Consider the following 20,035-nt stretch of genomic DNA (forward strand, 5'->3'; position numbering starts at 1 on the left):
GGAGACAATTTAACATAAAACTCAAGGGTTTTGAAGTCAGAAAAGCCTGCCTGTGGACCCTAGTTGGATGTTAGACCTTGGGTAAAGTTCTCTTTTTGCCCTAGTTTCTTCATCTGTAAAGGGGATTGTTATGGGTTGAATCGTATCCCCTAAAAATATATGTTGAAGTCCTAACTCCCAGTAACTGTGAATATGAACTTCTTTGGAAATAAGGTCTTTGCAGATATGATGAAGTTAAGATGAGGTCATGCTGGAGTAGGGTGGGCCCTAATTCAATATGTCTGGCATTCTTATAAGAAGAGAAGAGAGGTTGGGCAAGATGGCGGCATAGAGAGGAGTGGAAGCTAAGTAGTCCCCCTGGAACAACTACAAAAAACCAGAAACAACTAGTAAATAATCCAGAATAACTGCGGGGGGACAAACGAGACCATCCACTCATCATTCACCAACCTGAATTGGGAGAACACAGCATAAAATCTGTAAGTAAAACCTGCGGAACCAAGTCGTGAGACCCCCTCCCCCATAGCCTGAGCTGCGGAGCCACGGAGCCGCATGGTGCCACAGAGCAGCTCTCTCCCAGCAAGTGAATACAGCTCAGCTGAGCTCCAACTGGGGTTTTAAGTAGCGAGTGTGAACTGCTCACTACAGGTACGCAGCCCCAAAAAACAGACAGAGGCTTTGGGTGACGACTGACCTGGGAGAGCCAGAGGGTTGCCTTGGACTGGGTCTGAAGGGGACTATCTGCTTCTTTTTTGGCTCAGTGGAGAAAGCCCCAGTCATTTTCAGTTTCCAGGGCTGTGACTCGGGGAAGGGTGGAGATACCACAAGCAGAGAGCAAGACCATTGAAATGCTAATGACCTCCACCTGAGGGGTCTGTCTTCTCTAGGAGGAAAGGGGTGGGGCCCTTTCCATTCAGAACCAGACCCCAGAGCCTGGGGGAACACGGCCACACCTCCTCATACCAGTCAAGAATTATAGGCTAACAGGCGTCACCTGCTGGGCAGAAAAGCACAGTGACCCGAGGCATCAAAGGGTAGAGCAATTTTCTAAGACACACCCTCAGGGAAACCAGATACTGAATATTTCTTCCCTCTGGGACCTGAGCCTGTCCTGGTCTGAGAAAACTGGATTTGGATAACCAAGGAAACCATGCCTAGACAACAGAAAATTACAACCTACACTAAGAAAAACAAAGTTATGGCCCAGTCAAAGGAACAAACGTACACTTCAACTGAGATACAGGAATTTAAACAACTAATGCTAAATCAATTCAAAAAGTTTAGAGAAGATATTGCAAAAGAGATAGAGGCTGTAAAGGAAGAACTGGACATGTATATGGCAGAAATCAAAAGTTCAAAAAACCTACTAGTAGAATCTATGGAAATAAAAGGCACAACACAAGAGATGAAAGACACAATGGAAACATACAACAGCAGATCTCAAGAGGCAGAAGAAAACACTCAGGAACTGGAGAACAAAACACCTGAAAGCCTACATGCAAAGGAGCAGATGGAGAAAAGAATGAAAAAATATGAGCAATGTCTCCAGGAACTCAAGGATGAAACAAAGTACAATAATGTACATATCATTGGTGTCCCAGAAGGAGAAGAGAAGAGAAAGAGGGCAGAAGCAATAATAGAGGAAATAATTAATGAAAATTTCCCATCTCTTATGAAAGACATAAAATTACAGATCCAAGAAGCGCAGCATACTACAAACAGAAGAGATATGAAGAGGCCTACGCCAAGACACTTAATAATTAGATTATCAAATGTCAAAGACAAAGAGAGAATCCTGAAAGCAGCAAGAGAAAAGCAATCCATTACATACAAAGGAACCTTAAAAAGACTATGTGCGGATCTCTCAGCAGAAACCATGGAGGCAAGAAGGAAGTGGTGTGATATATTTAAGATACTGAAAGAGAAAAAACCACCAACCAAGAATCCTGTATCCAGCAAAGCTGTCCTTCAAATATGAGGGAGAGCTCAAAATATTTTCTGACAAACAGACAATGAGAGACTTTGTGAACAAGACACCTGCCCTACAGGAAATACTAAAGGGAGCACTACAGGGTGATAGAAGACAGGAGTGTGTGGTTTGGAACACAATTTTGGGAGATGGTAGCACAGCAATGTAAGTACACTGAACAAAGGTAACTATGAATACGGTTGGGAGAGGAAGATGGGGAGCATGTGAGACACCACAAGAAAGGAGGAAAGATAAAGACTGGGACTGTGTAACTTGGTGAAATCTAGAGTATTCAACAATTGTGATAAAATGTACAAATATGTTCTTTTACGAGGGAGAACAAGCAAATGTCAACCTTGCAAGGTGTTAAAAATGGGGAGGCATTGGGGGAGGGATGCAATCAGCATAAACTAGAGACTGTAACTAATAGAATCATTGTATTATGCTTCCTCTAATGTAACAAAGGTGATATACCAAGGTGAATGCAGATAAGAGGGGGGGATAGGGGAGGCATGTTAGACACTTGACATTGGTGGTATTGTCTGATTCTTTATTCTACTTTGATTTAAGGTTATTTTTCCTTTTGCTGCTTCCTAGCTGTCATTTTTTTTGTTTCCTCTTTCTTTTGCCTCTCTACCTTCTTTGACTCTCCCTCCTGCCTTGTGGAAGAAATGTAGATGCTCTTGCTTAGTATGAGCAGAATGTTCAATTAGGATGAACTTAAATGTTTGGAAATGAACAGGGGTGTTGGTTGCAAGATGTGAGAATAACTAACAGCGCCGAATGGTGTGTGAATGAGGTGGAAAGGGGAAGCTCAGAGTCATATATGTCACCAGAAGGAAAGTTGGAGGTCAAAAGATGGGAATATATAAAACTGAATCCTATGGTGGGCAATGTGCATGATCAACTGTACAAATACTAGAAATCACTTCATGAACCAGAACAAATGTATGAAAATACAATTAGAAGTTAATAATAGAGGGGCATATAGGGAAGAACTATATACCTATTACAAACCATATACTACAGTTAGTAGTATTTCAACATTTTTTCATAAACAGTAACAAACGTACTATATCAATACTAGGAGTCAACAATTGAGGGGGGTTGGTTAGGGATAGGGGAGGTTTAGAGTTTCCTTTTCTTTTTTTCTTTTTTCATCTTTCACTTTATTTCTCGTCTGGAGTAATGAAAAGTTTCTAAAAATTGAACAAAAATTAAGTGTGATGGATGCACAGCTGTATGAGGGTACCCAGGGGCAAGTGATTGTACACTTTGGATCTTTGGATAATTGTATGGTATCTGAACAATCTCAATAAAAATGGAAAAAAAAAATAGTACAATTTAAAAAAAAAGAGAGAAGAGAGACACAGATGGAGACACAAAGGGAAGAAGATCATGTTAAGACAGGGAGGAAGAAATTGGAGTTCGGCAGCTACAAGCCAAGGAACACCCAGGATTGTCAGCTACCACCAGAAGCCAGGAAGAAGCAAGGGAGGATTCTTTCTTCCCTCGAGCTTTCAGAGGGAGCATGGCCCTACTGACACCTTGATTTGGGACTTCTAACCTTCAGAACTTTGAGAAATGAACTCCTGTTGTTTGAAGCCACCAAGTTGGTGGTATTTTGTTACAGCAGCTCTAGGACCTAATACAGGATTAATGATAGTATCTACTCATAGAATTGTCATCAGTAATAAGAAAGCTACTTGGACCTATCACTTAGAGATCCTCAGTGAGATACCCAGAGTGACACATGCATTTAATTCATTTCCCTTCTAAAATAAATAAAATAGATAAAAACTCATGAGGACAAGGAACATGAGAGAAGAGAATAATGGACAAGAAATGCCAACATATTTTAGGGAGAGAGAAGCAGACAGAGGAATGATAAATGACTCAGCAGAATTTATTCAGAAAGGGATAATAATGAGAAGAAAACTGAGTTGTTCCCACATAAAGAATTAGGGGCTGAGACCACAGGGGCCTAGGAAGGCATAGGTGAGGCATGAGATGAAAACAGGGAGACTGGGTGAAAGGCTGAGGTGGCGTAAGTGGTACCCCAGATTCCCTCCTGACCCCAAATTTTACCCTTCTCTGGGGGTGACTTCAAGCTATGATCCCTGGAGTAATTAAGGCAGAGAGGCCCAAAAGAGAATGGGATCAGGCTATAGGACCAAAAACAGGGATTACAAGAAAGTCTGCATGCTGAATGGCAAGACCCAGGCTCATGCTGAGCCCTGCTCCCAGATGCCAACAGCCAGGCATATACTTTCACCATCTCCCCTCCAGTCCCAACCCCTCCCTGGCAGAAGACTGAAGGACTCAATTTTGGAGAAACTGAACAGCCTTAAAGAAAAATCTTATATTTGGGAGTCCCCCCACCCCCCCCAAAAAAAGTCCACCTAGCCACTCAGTCACTCTGCAGTGAAACCAACCCATTATCAAACCCTGTGCACACACTCAGAGGTTCCTACCAGCTTTTTAGTGCCTCACCTTTAAATACAAATGGAGAGCCAAGGATCGCCAGAAATGTGAGGTAAATCTCCAGCATGAGTAATAGAGAACTAAACAAACAGATGGGAGAAAAGGAATTAGAGGGAGAGATACATACCAGAAACCAAAGAGTTTTGGTTTTAATCCTCAGAAAGATAAAAGATATTGTAGCCATGGAACAATATCTGAACAATATCTAAAATTTGTAAAGAGAAACAATTATATAACATAATAAATATCCTATAATTGATAGCTATTGTTACAATCATTTTTATTATTATGTGCTACCCAACATGACTGCCCCACATAAAGACATCTTTCCTAAAGTCCATACCACAAAGACTCCCTTAATTCTTTTTTTTAACAATTATTTAATATCTTTATTAACAGTGCTTGCAGTTTGTTGACTTTTTTGAAAAAAATCAAGCTGCAAACTTTTATTACAAATTAAAAATGAGGTTCTTAAAAATATCAACTTGACCAGATATGAAACCATTTAAAAACCTTTAAAAGGCGTATTGAGAAAAACCAGTCTTTCTAAAAAACACATTTGTCATTACCAAAAAGAGATGTCTTTAGGTAAAAATAATAAAAACCCCATGCTGCATAGATAATGCAGGTAATTCTAGTTATCCCATCAACCTGCAAAAAGCAAACACTTACGATCTTCAGTGCCAATCTTTTGTTCATTCCTTATTGCTGGAATTTCATGTTCACTTCTTGACAGATGACAAACCAGGATGATGGTAGAGATGACAAGCCGGCATTTACTCAGCCCCACCCTGCTAAACCTCCAGAGGGGATGAATTATCAGTTGGTGGATCAGATGCTTTTATCTCTTTGCCATCTCGAGATTTAGGATTTTCCAGGCATCTGAGTGGGTAATTGAAGTTACTATGGTAAGGACGTTGAGGTGGCTGCTGACCTTGGGTTTCATCTCCTTGATTTTCCTTATCATCTTCATTGTGTCTTCTCTAGACTGTCCTTGGGGAGGAGGGCCCCTGCATAATCGTGTCCTGTAACTTTGTTCTCCTGCGCCCTGGCTGTCAGCACCCGCCATTCACTTCTCCTTGCACAGGAGGGTCGGAATCCTGTGGTCCCCGCCCATAGGGCCCCCGCATGTAATAAGGTGGGAATTGTGGCATGTGCCCGCGGTAGGGCCTGAGTTGCAGGGAAGCACTCTCTGACCGCTCTTTCTTTCCCCCATTCTCACTATTCTGGTACGTTTGCTGGACCGTAGGTGGTGGATAACGTCTATATTGGTTACAGTCGGCTGCATATTTACCGCCTTGCACCGGAACTCCACCAGGGCCTGTGAGGTTTGCTGCCTCCGCCCCGCTTTCTCCTTCAACATCAAACTGCACAGTCTCTCCATCTCCTACTGCGAAGGTGCTTCTAGAGTTATTCTCCTTTATGGCAGTGTGGTGCACAAACACATCTTCCTTGCTGTCCTTCCTGTTGATGAAACCATATCCATTTCTTACACTGAACCATTTTACTGTTCCCAAACCCTTGTTGCTATGACCTTCTTGTCGCCACCGACAGGCACCCTGCTGCAGGTGGTGTGGGGCTTGGTGTCCGCAGTGCAGAGGGCTGGGGCGGCGGTGCTGCTGGGTCTGGGCTCGCTGCTCATGGTTGCGGTGATGGTGAATGGGGTCGGCTGAGACAGCTGCAGCTCCAGCTCCTTCCTGGTTGTGATGGTAACTAGGCCGGCGGCAGGGGTGGGGCTGCTCAGGGCTCTCTGAGATCCGCTGTCTGCTCCTGCTGCTGATGGAACTCTTCTTTCACTCTTTATCCTCAAACAGCAAGCCCACTTCTGGTCCTTTTCTTTGCTGTTCCGTCTGCCTGGACCACTTCAAGTCTGACTCCATTTCATTAGCACATCTCTAGCAAGAGACGGCCTTAACAACTCTAGCTGAACAGAACCTCCTCTTACAATCACTCTTTACCTTTATGTTGCTTCATTTTGCCCACAGCAGTTATCACTAGATGAAATTACAGCCAATTCTCGCTATTTGCAGACTGCATATTTGTGAATTCACCACTCACTAATATTTATCTGTAACCCCAAAATCAACACTCACAGTGCTTTTGCAGTCATTTGTGGACATGCACATAGAAGGGAAAAATGAGTCACCCAACACACATGTTCCAAGCTGAACAAGACAGCAGACTTCTTGTTTCAGCTCTCAAACAAACAAGTGTCCTGTTCATGGTAGATTTAGTGCCATGTTTTTAACATTTTTGTGCTTTTTGTTGGCAATTTCACTGCCTAAAATATCCCCCAAGCGTTGTGCTAAAATGCTGCCTAGTGCTCCTGAGTGCAGGAAGGCTGTGGTGTGCCTTATGGAGAAAACACATGTGTTAAGTAAGCTTTGCTCAGGTATGAGATACAGTGCTGTTGGCCATAAATTCAATGTTAATGAATCAACGATATACATGACATACGGTATCCTGAAACAAAACCACACAGAAAACAAGGTTATGTATTGATTGGTTGACAAAAATGTTGTAACCAGAGGCTCACAGAACCTGACATTCCCCTAGGGGCAATGGTTCAGTTTTCGCTAATTCAACGTTCACTGTGACTTTACAGAACATAACTAACATAAATAATGAGAATTGACCAGATGTGATTACTTTGTTGCTTTGTTTCTCTTCCAGCTCCAGGAAGGGCAAAGGGCAGGACCCAGCACTTAACACAATGCTTTGTACGTAGCAGGTTCTCAATAAATATTCATTGATTGAATAAAAAAAAATTGATTACATTAGGGGGAAAGATATGACTGCAAAGATATTCAACAGAACATAGAACACATCCCTTTCTTTCTTTGATCAAAAGAGCCACGGACAGTGAAGATTCAACTTAGGTTGCTGCTTAAAATATAAATTATAATTTATTTTTCATTTACTCTCCTGAGTTCTGGTGGAATAAAATATAAACACTATCCTTATTTACTGTTAAATCTGAATGTAAAACTGGTAATGGGAAATGGGAAAACTGGTAATGGTAAAAATGAATGGAAATGCTGGGAAGCAAATATATTTATAAAATATGAAAATTGTCTTCTAAATTTAAAGGAAAATTCATTTGAGGAGAGAAGTCCTCGACATGCAGGCCTTTAATTGGGCAGGACTTCAAATTTAAAACCTCCCAGTTTCAGAGTTGTTCAGAGGGATGGGCTCATCAGGAAAGCCCTTCTTTAGCATCTTGGGGGTTGATACCCTTCTGTAGATTTTCTTTACACCAGCCACAGCCATAAACAAACAAAAAACAACCCAATTCAGGTATTTTGTTTTTTAATAGTTCCAAATTCTTCAGCTAAATCTCTTATTCACACATAATAATCCACTGCAGAATCTTTGCACTTGGAGGACATCAAGTGCATCATTTTACAGAAGAGAAACTGAGGCAGAAGGAACAAGTCGTCTAAGTTTACAGAGACTAACATGGGCCATTTGGGTTCCTACGACTCCCAGGCCCACTGCTCTGCCACTGACTGGTAGGAGTTAGCTGTCCTTGGAACCCCAGACCACCTGGAATGGGCATATAATGAGAGATGAAAAGGAGGCAACAGGAAAACAAGAAAAGATAAGGAGCCTGGAAGAACCGCAGATTCAAAGCTCAGGCTCCACCCAACCAAGAGTAGATAATACAGCACACCCATGGCATCCTTAGCAGACAAATTCTACAACCCTTTGGATCCCTAAATGTAGAAATGTTTGTACAGTTTCTGAATTTCTCCTGAACCATGTTTCTGCAGAGGCATGCCTTGCACATATCATCATTCCCAATTAGCCACCCTCTTATTTTTCACAGAATAAAATGCTCTTTCATTTCATGGTTATTTAAAAAAAAAAAAATTTATCACTTCATAAGAGTTCCTGAATACATGCAATGGCAATATACAGAGAAAATCAGTGTGCACAGAAACTGCCCCCTCCCTATGTCTCCAGAGCATCCATTCTTCCCCCAGTGTCCCCGCCTCAGTAAGTAGCACCACCAACCCAGTGCCCAAGCCAGAAACCTAGGAGTCATGCTTTACTACTTCCTCTTCTTCACCCACCAAGATGAAATCACCAAGTCCTGTCTACCTCCTAAATTCCTCCCAAATCCAGTCTCTTCTCTTCTTTTCCAACCCCAACTGTAAAACAAGATATTATCACTTCTTGCCTGGACTACTCCAATGACTTAACCAATCTCCCCACTTTGGTTTTGCTCCCTTCAATCAATTTTCCACACATAGCCAAAGGAATCTTCTCAAAACATGAGTTGACTCATGTCCATCCTGCTTAAAACCCTTCAGTATATGCTCATTGCATAAAACCCAGATGCCTTACCTGATCAGTCAGGCAACAGTTATTTTTTGAGCACTCCAATGAGTGATGAACCAGCAGTCCTTACCCTCAAGGAACTAACATTCTCATGTGAAAGACAGACAATCAACTTATAAAGAAATAAGATGATTTCAGTTACCGATAAGGGATATGAAGAATGAAATAGGCTAAAGTAGCAGAGAATGACTGGGATGGAAGATGTGAGGGAAAAGTCCCGTCTGAGGAGGTAAGAACTGAGTTGAGGTCTGAATGATGAGGAGGCGTCAGGTGTGGGAAGACTTAGGAAAGAACTGCAAAGGCCCTGACATCACAACCAACGTGACACATTTGGGGAACAGAAGAAAGCTAAAGTCTAATGGGAAAGGTTAGGGAGAGAAGGTCCGAGACACGATGGTGGCTTGGACCATGCATGGTTATAGCAGTGGACACATTGGAAGGAATGTATTTTGGAGATGGAGCCAATGGGAATGGCTGAAGGAGCTGATGTGGAGGTGAGAGAAAAAGAGAGGAATCAAAGATAAATCCTAGGTGTGTGGATGTTGGTGCCCCTTACTGAGATTGGCTATGCATGGGGGAAGCATATTTGGGGAGAAAACCAACCAGTCTATCTAGGCCAGTTAAATGTGAGGTGTTTGTTAGCCATTGAGTAATCTGCTGAATTTATTTTCCCATTCTCATCCTGTGCACCTCTCCCTCCCTCACTACATTCAGCTACTCTGACCTTCTTTCCATTCCTCAAACATGCAAAAATCTTTCCTGCCTCTGAGCTCTCACACATCCTGTTCCCTCTACCAGAATTCCACATCTTGCATGATTTTTCCTTTTCATCCTTCAGGCCTTGGTTTACACACACTCTCTTCAGAAAGGTCTTTTCTGACTATCCCATCTATTAGGACCCCTCCCCTCATTCTCTAACCCACAACTCTGTTTCCTTCAAGGGGCTTGTAATAATTTGTGATTGACCATCAGTTTACTTTTATCATTTGACTCTCCTATGTAGGTGCAAGGTACGCAGTAGGTGCTCAGTGAAAATGTGTTTAAATGAATGGAGGGAAGAACAAAAAATAGGATTTGGATTGGCAAAAATGGGCATTCTGGGAAGAAGCAATGTAGGCACACAAGTGGGCCCGTGAGTGCATGTGGGAGAAGGCCAGGGAACCAGCCTGACTTCTGAGACTGCTTACAATGCCCCTCTCCCAGCCCAGCTCTGTTCCAGTCAATTCAGCTTCAAGCTCCTGAACTCTTCCCCTCTAGACACAGCACATTGGTCACCTGCAAGATGCTCAAGATTAAAGAAGACACAAGGCTTGGTTTTCCATGCCCCTGGCTTCCCAGTGTACCCCCTTCACCAAAATTTTCTCATGGCCATAAGGGCAGCACAGACGGCCCTCGGTGTGAGCTGAAGGTTAAATACAGGACTGGAGTTACAATAAACAACATGAAGAGGACAACAATTCCCCATCCTCTCTAGGCCTCTGAAATTCAGGCTCAAAATATCCTGCTAATAGATTTTAACCTCTTTCTTTTTAATAACTTTAAATATACAGAAAACTTGAGAAGATAATATAGAGAGTTCCCAAATACCCCATGCCCAGTTTCCCCTACCACTAACATCTTACATTAGTATGGTAAGTCATTACAATTATTGAACAAATATTGATACACTATTATTAACTAAATTCCCATACAGGATAACACATTACATTTAGTCATCATATCTCCTGAGGCGAATACCCTGTATTCGGATTTGTCTGACATTTCTCTCATGATTAGACAGGTTTAGGGGAGGAACACCCCAGATTTACCATTTTCATCACATCATATTAGGGACACATACTATAAATGTGACTTATCACTGTTGATGTTGACCTTGATCACCTGGCTGAGGTAGTGTTTGCCACGCTTCTCCATTGTAAAGTTACTCTTTTGCTCCATGTGCTGGTTTGGATATATTACGTCCCCCAAAACACCATGTTCTCTAATGTGATCCTGTGGGGGCAGACGTATTAGTGTTGATTAGGTTGGAATCTTTGGATTGGGTTGTTCCCATGGAGATGTGACCCACCCAACTGTGGGTAATACCTTTGATTAGATTATTTCCATGGAGGTGTGGCCCCGTCCATTCAGCGTGGGTCTTAATTAAATCACTGGAGTCCTATTAAAGAGTTCTCAGATAGAAGGAGCTCAGAGCAGCTAAGAGTGACATTTTGGAGCTGGCCGCCGAAAGCAGACTTTTGCTAGTCCAGAATTTGTCTGGAAGAAACTAAGAGAACACCCCCAGAAGCCCAGAGAGAAACATCCTGGGAGAAAGCTATTTTGAAATCAGAACCCCGGAACAGATGCCAGCCATGTGCCTGTGCCTTCCCAGATGACAGAGGTTTTCCAGATGCCATCGGCCACCCTTCAGTGAAGGCACCCTGTTGTTGATGCCTTAGTTTGGACTCTTTTATGGCCTTCAGACTATAAGTTTGTAACCAAATAAACCCCTTTATAAAAGCCAATCCATTTCTGGTATTTTGCCTAACATAGAATTAGCAAACCGGAACGCTCTCCTTCCACACTGTACTCTTTGGTAAAAAGTAATTATATACAGCCCACATGTAAGGAGTAGGGAGTTAAGCTCCCCTTCCTTGAGGGCAAAGTATCTATTTGAATTATTTGCAATTCTTATGCACAGGATACTTGTCTCTTCTTCCCCACTTATCAATATGGACTCCTGGATATTTCTTTTATACTTTGAGTTATGATCCAATACTATTTTATTTTTTGGCTTTAATTGTTCCCACTTTGGCCATTGGGAGGTCTTACAGTTGGCTCTTTCCTCCTTTTGACATATCCTACCAATGCGGGTTGGAATTTGGGGTTTTTTTGTTTACACTTCCTTACTTCCTGGTATTACAAGATGCAACCTGTTTTCTAAATCACACCCTTAGCAGACCTTGATTTAAGGCAGCCCCAGAAGTAATTAAAAGGGAGATCTCTGAACTTTATCCATGGAAAGGGATATTTCTAAGCTGTTTGGCTCTGTGATTCTTTATGAGTCTGGTGATTTGACTCTCAAACAGAGGTCTTCAGTCAGGTGCCAAAGGTGACATGAAGCCACAGGACAGAAGAATGCTAGGAGCATCGAAAACGGAGCCAGGAAGACTGGGCTTAGCTGTGGCCTCCACACCAGCTGAGTGACCCCGAAACATGTCACTCCACGTCTCTGAGTGGCAGTTTCTTCAGGTATTCCTTGCAGGACTCTGTGAAATTAAGTGACATCCATAAACACCTAGCACAGTGCTGGGCCCAAAGTTGTTGCTTAAAAACTGATTTACCTCATAGAAGAGTGAGACAGCAGGAATCTCAGGGCTGGATAAAAGAATAACTGGTTTGCTCCAGCGTCTCCAAACAGCCAGTGTGCCATCAGTTCAAAACTGAACAAATGACTCATGAATTCTAATCATTCTTCTAGTCTCAGCTTCCCCCCTTCATGCTGGGAGGCCAAATTACAGTATTTTATTATTTCCCTATTTACTGTATCTTTTATTTATCTCTGGAGTGCTGCCTAGGTTTTGGCATTTTTATTTTCAGAAGCCCTACCTGTCCCCACCTGCTGTTAGTATTCTTGGTAGAACTACCAATGCCCATGATGTAGCTCTCCCAACCTTTAAGAAGATTTCTAGGTTGTATTCCTGCCACGCTGCTTGCCTCATTAATCTGGAGCTGAATGTTGAAATCCCACTTACTGTTTTGATTTATATGTTCTCCAGAATCACAGTATCTGCTCCTGGGTGAGTGGCTGCTTGTGGTGGCACCCCCTTACTGACCACCAACTAGATAACAGAACTGGGCTGAATAGAATGAAGGTGGGTTGTACTGAGCTTCTAAACTTGCCTCAAACCAGGAAGCACAACCGTGCTGCAGCTGCCTGTCCTCTGTGTGAGCCGCCTGGACCCAGTGTAAGTTGGCATCTGGCTTTCCTTCACCTGACTCTAAGCTCCAGGAGGTCAGGGCCACTTATGTCTCGTTCACTGCTGTATCCCCAGAGTTCAGCGCAGTGCCTGACACGTAGTCAGTGCTCAATGAATATTTGATGAATGAAAGAATGAGTGAATGTTTTTTTCCAAAAAGCAGGCACTCCAGATTTTCTTTCATTTCCTAGTACATGCAGAGGAGATGGTGTTTTCCTTAGTCTAAAGATTGACTCTGTTTTGTGGCCCACCATGTTGACTGTCACCTAAATGATAATCTGAGTAAAAGTTTGGGAGGCAGTGCTTCCAGTGAGGGCCCTGGAAAGGAAGGGAGGAGAACTAAGATGAATTTGAACAAGGAGAAGAAATTCTCTCATCCTTCTCCATTGCACTTTCCCAGCCATCCATACCCTACATATCTTTCCTGGCCCAGCCCCTGCCCAGTGCCAAATTGCGTCTCTTCCACAGAACCGTTCCAGACTCACCGACTCATCTTCCTCTAAATCTATCTCATTAACAGCATGTGAGGCTTACCCACACAACAGAGATACTCTCTGAAGATAACTCTTGTGGTGTTATGGTCTCTTTTGTAATGTAATCCTTTATGGCTACTTCACTTTTTATGTGTTTATATCTTATCTTTCCAATTAGATTACAAAGTCCTTGAGAGCAAAGATTGTATATCATATTTCTTTGAAGCTCTCTCTGCCCTGGCCACTTCTGACTCTAGAGGGTTTCCTGCCTCCACCTCCAAGGCAATAGCCCAATCACTTCATCACTTCATTAAAAAGTGGGATGGAAGAGAGTGAGAGAGATTAGAGAAGGGAAAGAGAGAATGGGTCAAGGCAAAGAACATAGAAAGAAAGAATAAAATAGAAAGAATTGAGCCAAGACAAGTTCTGACAATAGGTGAGGTCAGATTTCACTGAAATGTTAAGTGTATCAAAAACCCAGGGCTGCTAAAGGAAAAAAAAGGTGACCAGTTTAACAATCTCCCTCACTACCTTTCCTGTACACATTTCACTAGTAGGCAGTGGAATCCCCTTCATACAATCTCGAAGGACCTGCCTTGGTCTGGAGTTTCATTGAATTAAATATTATTTGAAATGAGTAGACACAACTTCCTATAAATCAAGAATCATGGGTTTTTCAAGTTGGAGGAGATATAAGAAACCATTTAAGGTTATAAATTTAAGGTTACAAATTCTGACTCTCTAGATACGGTATGAAAAATCTAGTATAAGCCTGTATAAACTTTTCTGGGAAGAGGATTTATAACTTTCATCAGATTCTTAAAGGGGTAATGCAAAATTTACACATCATACTTGGGCTAAAACCAACATTATAGACCAGAAAGTTCTGACCCAGAAAGAACTTCCTAGTGTACACAAGGAAGTATAGCCAGGCAGTAAGAAAACCAGAATTACAACCCAATTTTCCTGACTTCTAGCTGCCACTTCTCCTGCACTCACCCTCCTCCGCCCTCCCCCCACCTTTTTTGTTATAAAGAGATTTTCGCTGTGACGCTATTTGCTGTAACAGGATTTGACCTGTGGTGTTCTGGATGCTTTGCTCTGTTACATTTTAAGTGTCTTCCATTTTACCAGCTCCCCTTCACCCTAATGATGCCCACAGAGATGTCATTTTCTCACTTCTCTTTTTCTATTATCACTGTATCTGGCCTTTGCCAACTTTCTTTTCTGCTGCACAGGGTATGTCTCTGGGTGCCCTTTTGTCCCCCATCCTGATTTTATGAGAAGTATTTATTTCCATGTTTTCTATATTTGCCTGGATGTATTCTTACCGAGCTGATGGTAAAACTCTTCTGTCTCAGCAGGAAACTATTGCTCACAGCAATTACACCTGCTGTCTTCCTTTTCATTTTCCTTCAGCTCTTGATGAAATTGCATTTCCAGAGACCCTGTGAATTCTTTCTCAGACGCTTACATAACCTGGTGTATTCAGCCATTTCTTTTCCATCCATTTTTTGTTGTTGTTTGGTTGGGCATTTGGCTTATTTTCTCTCCAAATAATTTGATGGCTATTTTATCCTCAGTTTCTCTCCCTCTATAGATGATCTCCTGCATCCAAATGGATGGCTCAAGACGCAGTCAGATTTGGTTGGCATGTGTCATGAGCTGCAGAATGAGTCTGTGAAACTGCCAATTGTTTTGTAGTTTCTATATTTGTTTTGTTGAATTTTTTATTTGGAGGGACAGATTTTTTGTTTGTTTGTGCTTTTGGAATTTGACGTCCAGTCTTAGGGCTAAAGTTTGGAATTTGGTGTTTTGCTCCAAGTTATATTCCTTCTACCTTTAATGAGTTTGCCTTTTAGGCAGAACTCAAACTCTGTGTGTGTGTGTGTGTGTGTGTGTGTGTGTGTGTGTTTTCAGAGAATGATTCTAGAGAGAAATGTCCACTGGGACTGAATTATGGGTTTCAACATTTTCTCTATAAATGCATCAACACTTCAGGATAAATTTTCAGTTCCACTCCCTCCTACCACCACACACCCCCAGCCTCACCCCCTCTCCCTGTTCTACCCTTGAGGTTAAGAGTCCAGCCCCAGGGAGGAGCACTGGCAAAATTAAGGCAGAACTCAGGCCCCCACATGCCCCGCTAGTGTTCAGAAGAGGCCAGTGAGACATGGAAAGGGGTTAGTGGGGAGGAATACAAGAGGAGACAGCCCCAAAGTAGCTCTGATGCCTGGTGGCCATTTCTTTGGGCAGCGGGCCTGTCGGATTGAATGTGCCTTACAGAGCAAGTGAAAGATTGATCAGTCGTAACTGAGCCATGTTTCTTGGGACAGGAAAGGAACAATTTCATTCTAAACCTCAGTGAATAAGCAGGGGTGGGGGGATAGGGAATACTGAGCCTTTGCTATATTTTCTTGATTAGCTCAGGAGATGGGGCAGGGCAGATTCTGCAAGAAGGAGTCATGATGACTGCCACTGAAAGGAATTTGGGAAGGCAGAGACAACAAGGCAAGGCCTGACATTCTTAGGGCTATTGCTATGACAACTGCTTGCATCTCACTCGTTCTCCTCCTCTGCCATGTGCCAGGTGAACCTTGAACCCTGCCTGGGGGTGCCTGCAAAGTTTAATCAATGAGTAGAATGTATTTTTGCTGTAATTGAGAACACATACTGGCAATGTCTGCCAGATAAAATCTTGAGCTGAACAGGTCACGGTGTGCAGCACGGGATCTGGAACAACTTCCCGCCAGTAGAAGGAAAAAGGAACAGTGTCACGTCAAGGCAGCCTTGAAGAGAGAGCCCACGTTCAATGTAACACACTAGACCTTTTGCCCTTATGAATTTACAAGATGGTGCAGTCTGGCCGGTTAACAGCTCTGGACAAACAGCACTTGGTACTGAAAGGGTAAGTGAATAAATAGTGTGATGATGGTTGAAACGCTTTTTCTATTTTCTTTTTCTTTTTTTCCTTTAAAGATGAGTTCAACTTCAAATGTGCTGCCAAAAAACTCAAGCATTCAAAAGATTGTCATGAATTTAGGAAGGCTGAAAATCTGTGGAACCAATGATATAATTTTAGAAGTCTAGAAATTAAAAAATAAAATATTTATGTTTTCTCTTCCTCTACCAAATTGCCATCAATGAAACTTTGAAAGACAGTATACTGATGCAAAAACTGGACTGGAAGTCAGAAAATGGAGCCTCTGACGCAGGTCTGCTTTTCAAATGACCCATGTCCTTGATCAAGTTCCTGAACTTCTCTGGTTCTCACCCGTCTTATCTATAAAATGAAAAGGTTGAACCTAATCAGTGAGAGCACTCGTTTTTAACAAGGGCCAATTCAAGAAAATGAAATATGTCAATGGGCCAAGTATGTTCCTTTGTTCACTCAAAATGAAAATTGTTCCCTATTTATTGATCCCCATGGCAAAAAAAAACAAAAAAAAAAAAAAAATTAAAAAGTGAATATTAGAACAGTTTACCTTGTGAGGAGAATATAAATGATATTATAATCATTGCTTTTACTCTATTAAAATATTAATATCTGGACTTCTTTTTTGAGAAAAGGCAAATAAAGATACAATTTTCTAATCTTTCAATCCTTACACCTGTATCAATTGTACCTGAACATTCACAAAACGCATTCATGGCCATTTTCTCATTTCTCCCTCCACAGCACCTTGAAAGAAAAGCAAAATTATCACTTCTGTTTTATACATAGAAAAGCTAAGGCTAGAAGTAACTTTCTAAGGGCAATGAATTAGAAGCAAAGTTGAAGCTAGAATTAGTTCATTACATATAACACACAGTATAGATGTGATTTTTGATATTGTATAAGGAAATGTGTGAATATTCAGAGGATCTGCATAACTCAGTGATCCAGTATTTTGCAAGTAACCAGTGCATGGCATACAGAATGACGCATGGGTAAGAGATTGACTCAAAGTGCAAGATAGATCCATGGATTTTAATATAACAATATAAAAAGTTCATTGACATGTTTCAGATTTCATATTGTTACTAACCTTTAAGAAACTACCTCTTGGTGGTGGTATCTGCAAAGATGGCTAGCTGCAATTATCTGAAAATGCTGTTACAATACTACCTTTCCCAACTACATGTCCATGTGAGGCTGGATTTTTTTATATACTTTAACCAAAACAACATACCCCAACAGATTGAATGCAGAAGCAGATAAGAGAATTCAGCTGTCTTTTAATAAGCCAAACATAAAAGAGATTTGCTAAAAGTAAAAGAATGCCATTCTTCTCACTAATTCTTTTTGTTTGGGGAAATTAGAGCTTTTTTTTATTTTTAAAATGTGTAACCTATGTTAACATGTAATAGGCTTCTTGCTGTTATTTTAAATGAATTAATAAATAAATATTTTAAATTTTTCTCAGTTTTAATTTCTAATATGGTAAATATGTATAGACAGACTCCATATAAACAAAATCTCTTTGGGGTTGTCTATAATTTTAAGCCTATAAAGAGGTCCTGAGACCAAAATGTTTAAGAACTGCTATACAAACCACTAGCTGTATTAATATTGACAAAATAGATTTTTTTCATCACAGACTCCTTTATTGTGTCTCCCTCCCCTGTCTCCTCAGCTCCCCTCAAATTTAAGACAAAAATCATTATGGGCTATAGAGAAGGCCACTATACAATGATAAAAGATTCACTTCAACAGTAAGATAAAACAATTCTAAATTTGTATGCACTTAAAAAAAATAGCCTCAAAGTATAGAAAGCAAAAATATATATAAAGCATAGGAATTGGCAAATCCACCATCATAGTGGAAGATTTAATCCCATCTCTCTCAATTATTGCTAACTCAAGCAGACAAAAATGAGAACAGAGATTCTATCAGTCAGGGTCCTGGCAGAAAGGAGATGCCACACTCCAATGAGGTGAGTGGATAGAGCTTAAAGAAGTATTCACAAGATAGGGGCAAGCTAGAATAGATGGTGAAGCACATGCAGGGCCAGCAACAGCAGACGTTACCTTTTCCAGGCCTAAAGAGCGCCGGAGAAGGAGTGGTCACCAAAGCCAGTGAGAGCTGCAGCTGAAGGAAAGGGGCCTGACCAGCTCCGTGGCCTTGGACAAAGGATTGCAGACTTCGCCAAAATGGCCCAGCAGAGAGGGAGCTGGACAAAATGCATACTCTGATCTTTCTCCCTTCCTCTTTCTAATCTCCTACCAATGTCTCCAATCTACTGAACCCATGGAAGCCAGAGGGGAGGGCAGTCTTTGACACAGTCCATACAGATCAGCCTCCTGAAGCACAAAGCAGGGAGGAAATGTGGAGAGTAGATCTGGAGGGGCAAATGGAAAATATCCAGCACAGATATAGACAATTTGAACAAAACAATTTTTAGGTTTGGTTTGCTAGATAAAAATGGAACCCTAGATTCAACAATTAAAGAATATACATTCTTCCCAAGCACATAGAGAATATTTGTAAAAATTGACTACAATTCTAGGCCAACCAGCAAAAGTGTTAGCAAATTTCAAAATCTGTATCGCATGGATCCTGTCCTCTGACCACAATACAATTCAATCGTGGGGAATTAGAAATCAATTACAAAAAGATAGGAGAAAACCCCACAGATTTGGAAATTTTAAAAACCAACATCTAATCACTCATGGGTCAAATAAAAAATAGTGGAAATTTAGTTATGCTCAGAAGGTAAGGATAATGAAAATACTACACAGGAAAACTAGTAAATATAGCAAAAATAGTACATAGAAGGTAATATATTGTGCCCGTTTGAATGTATTATGTCCCCAGTTTGAATGGATTATGTCCCCCAGAAAAAGCCATATTCTTTGATGCAATCTTGTGGGGCAGACATATTAGTGGGGATTAAGTTGGAACATTTGGATTAGGTTGTTTCCATGGAAATGTGCCCCACCCAACTGTAGGTGATAACTCTGATTGGATAATTTCCATGGATGTGTGGCCCCACCATTCAGCATGGGCCTTCATTAGTTTACTGGAGCACTATATAAGCTCAGACAGAAGGAGCGAGCTTGCTACACCAAGAGGGACACTTTGAAGAATGCACAGGAGCTGAGAGGGAGTAGTTGCAGATGAGAGGCAGTTTGAAGATGGCCGTTGAAGGCAGACTCTTGCTTCAGAGAGGCTAGGAGAGCTCAAACACCCCAAGAGCAATAAGAGTGACATTTTTGAGGAACTGCAGCCTAGAGAGGAACGTCCTGGGAGAAAGCCATTTTGAAACCAGAACTTGGAGCAGACACCAGCCATATGCCTTCCCAGCTAACAAGGTTTTCCGGACCACATTGGCCATCCTTCAATGAAGGTACTCTACTGATGCATTACCTTGGACACTTTATGGCCTTAAGACTGTAACTTTGTAACCAAATAAACCCCCTTTATAGGAGCCAATCCACTTCTGGTGTTTTGCAAAAAGGCAGCATTAGCAAACTAGAATATGTATATATATATATATATACCCTTAAATGCCTATGTTAGAAAATAAAAAACTAAGAAGTAATGAGCTATGTATCCAATTTAAGATGTTAGAAAAAGCAAAGAAAGTGGAGGGACAGTGATAAAAAGTATAAAAGTGAAAAAGAATGAAACAGAAAACAAAGATAAAATAGAGAGGATCAACAGGGCGACATGTTGGTTCCACAATAAAACTAAAACAAACAAACTCCTTGGGAGACTGACTTTTTAAAAGCAAGCAAGCAAGAATACACAAATTAAAAGCTTCATCCCTGCTTTCTTCTTCATGGCCTCAATTCCCACATCTCCGATCTCCAGCCACCTTTT

The 20,035-nt window shown here is 41.4% G+C and overlaps 1 pseudogene; it reads right to left on the bottom strand.

Moving 5' to 3' along the window:
• Positions 1 to 5,229: 5,229 nt before the first annotated feature.
• Positions 5,230 to 6,427, bottom strand: LOC119543749 (annotated as a pseudogene).
• Between the last annotated feature and the right edge of the window lie 13,608 nt (positions 6,428 to 20,035).

The sequence above is a fragment of the Choloepus didactylus genome, chromosome 9, assembly GCF_015220235.1.
Source record: "Choloepus didactylus isolate mChoDid1 chromosome 9, mChoDid1.pri, whole genome shotgun sequence".
NCBI classification, from domain to species: Eukaryota; Metazoa; Chordata; class Mammalia; order Pilosa; family Megalonychidae; genus Choloepus; species Choloepus didactylus.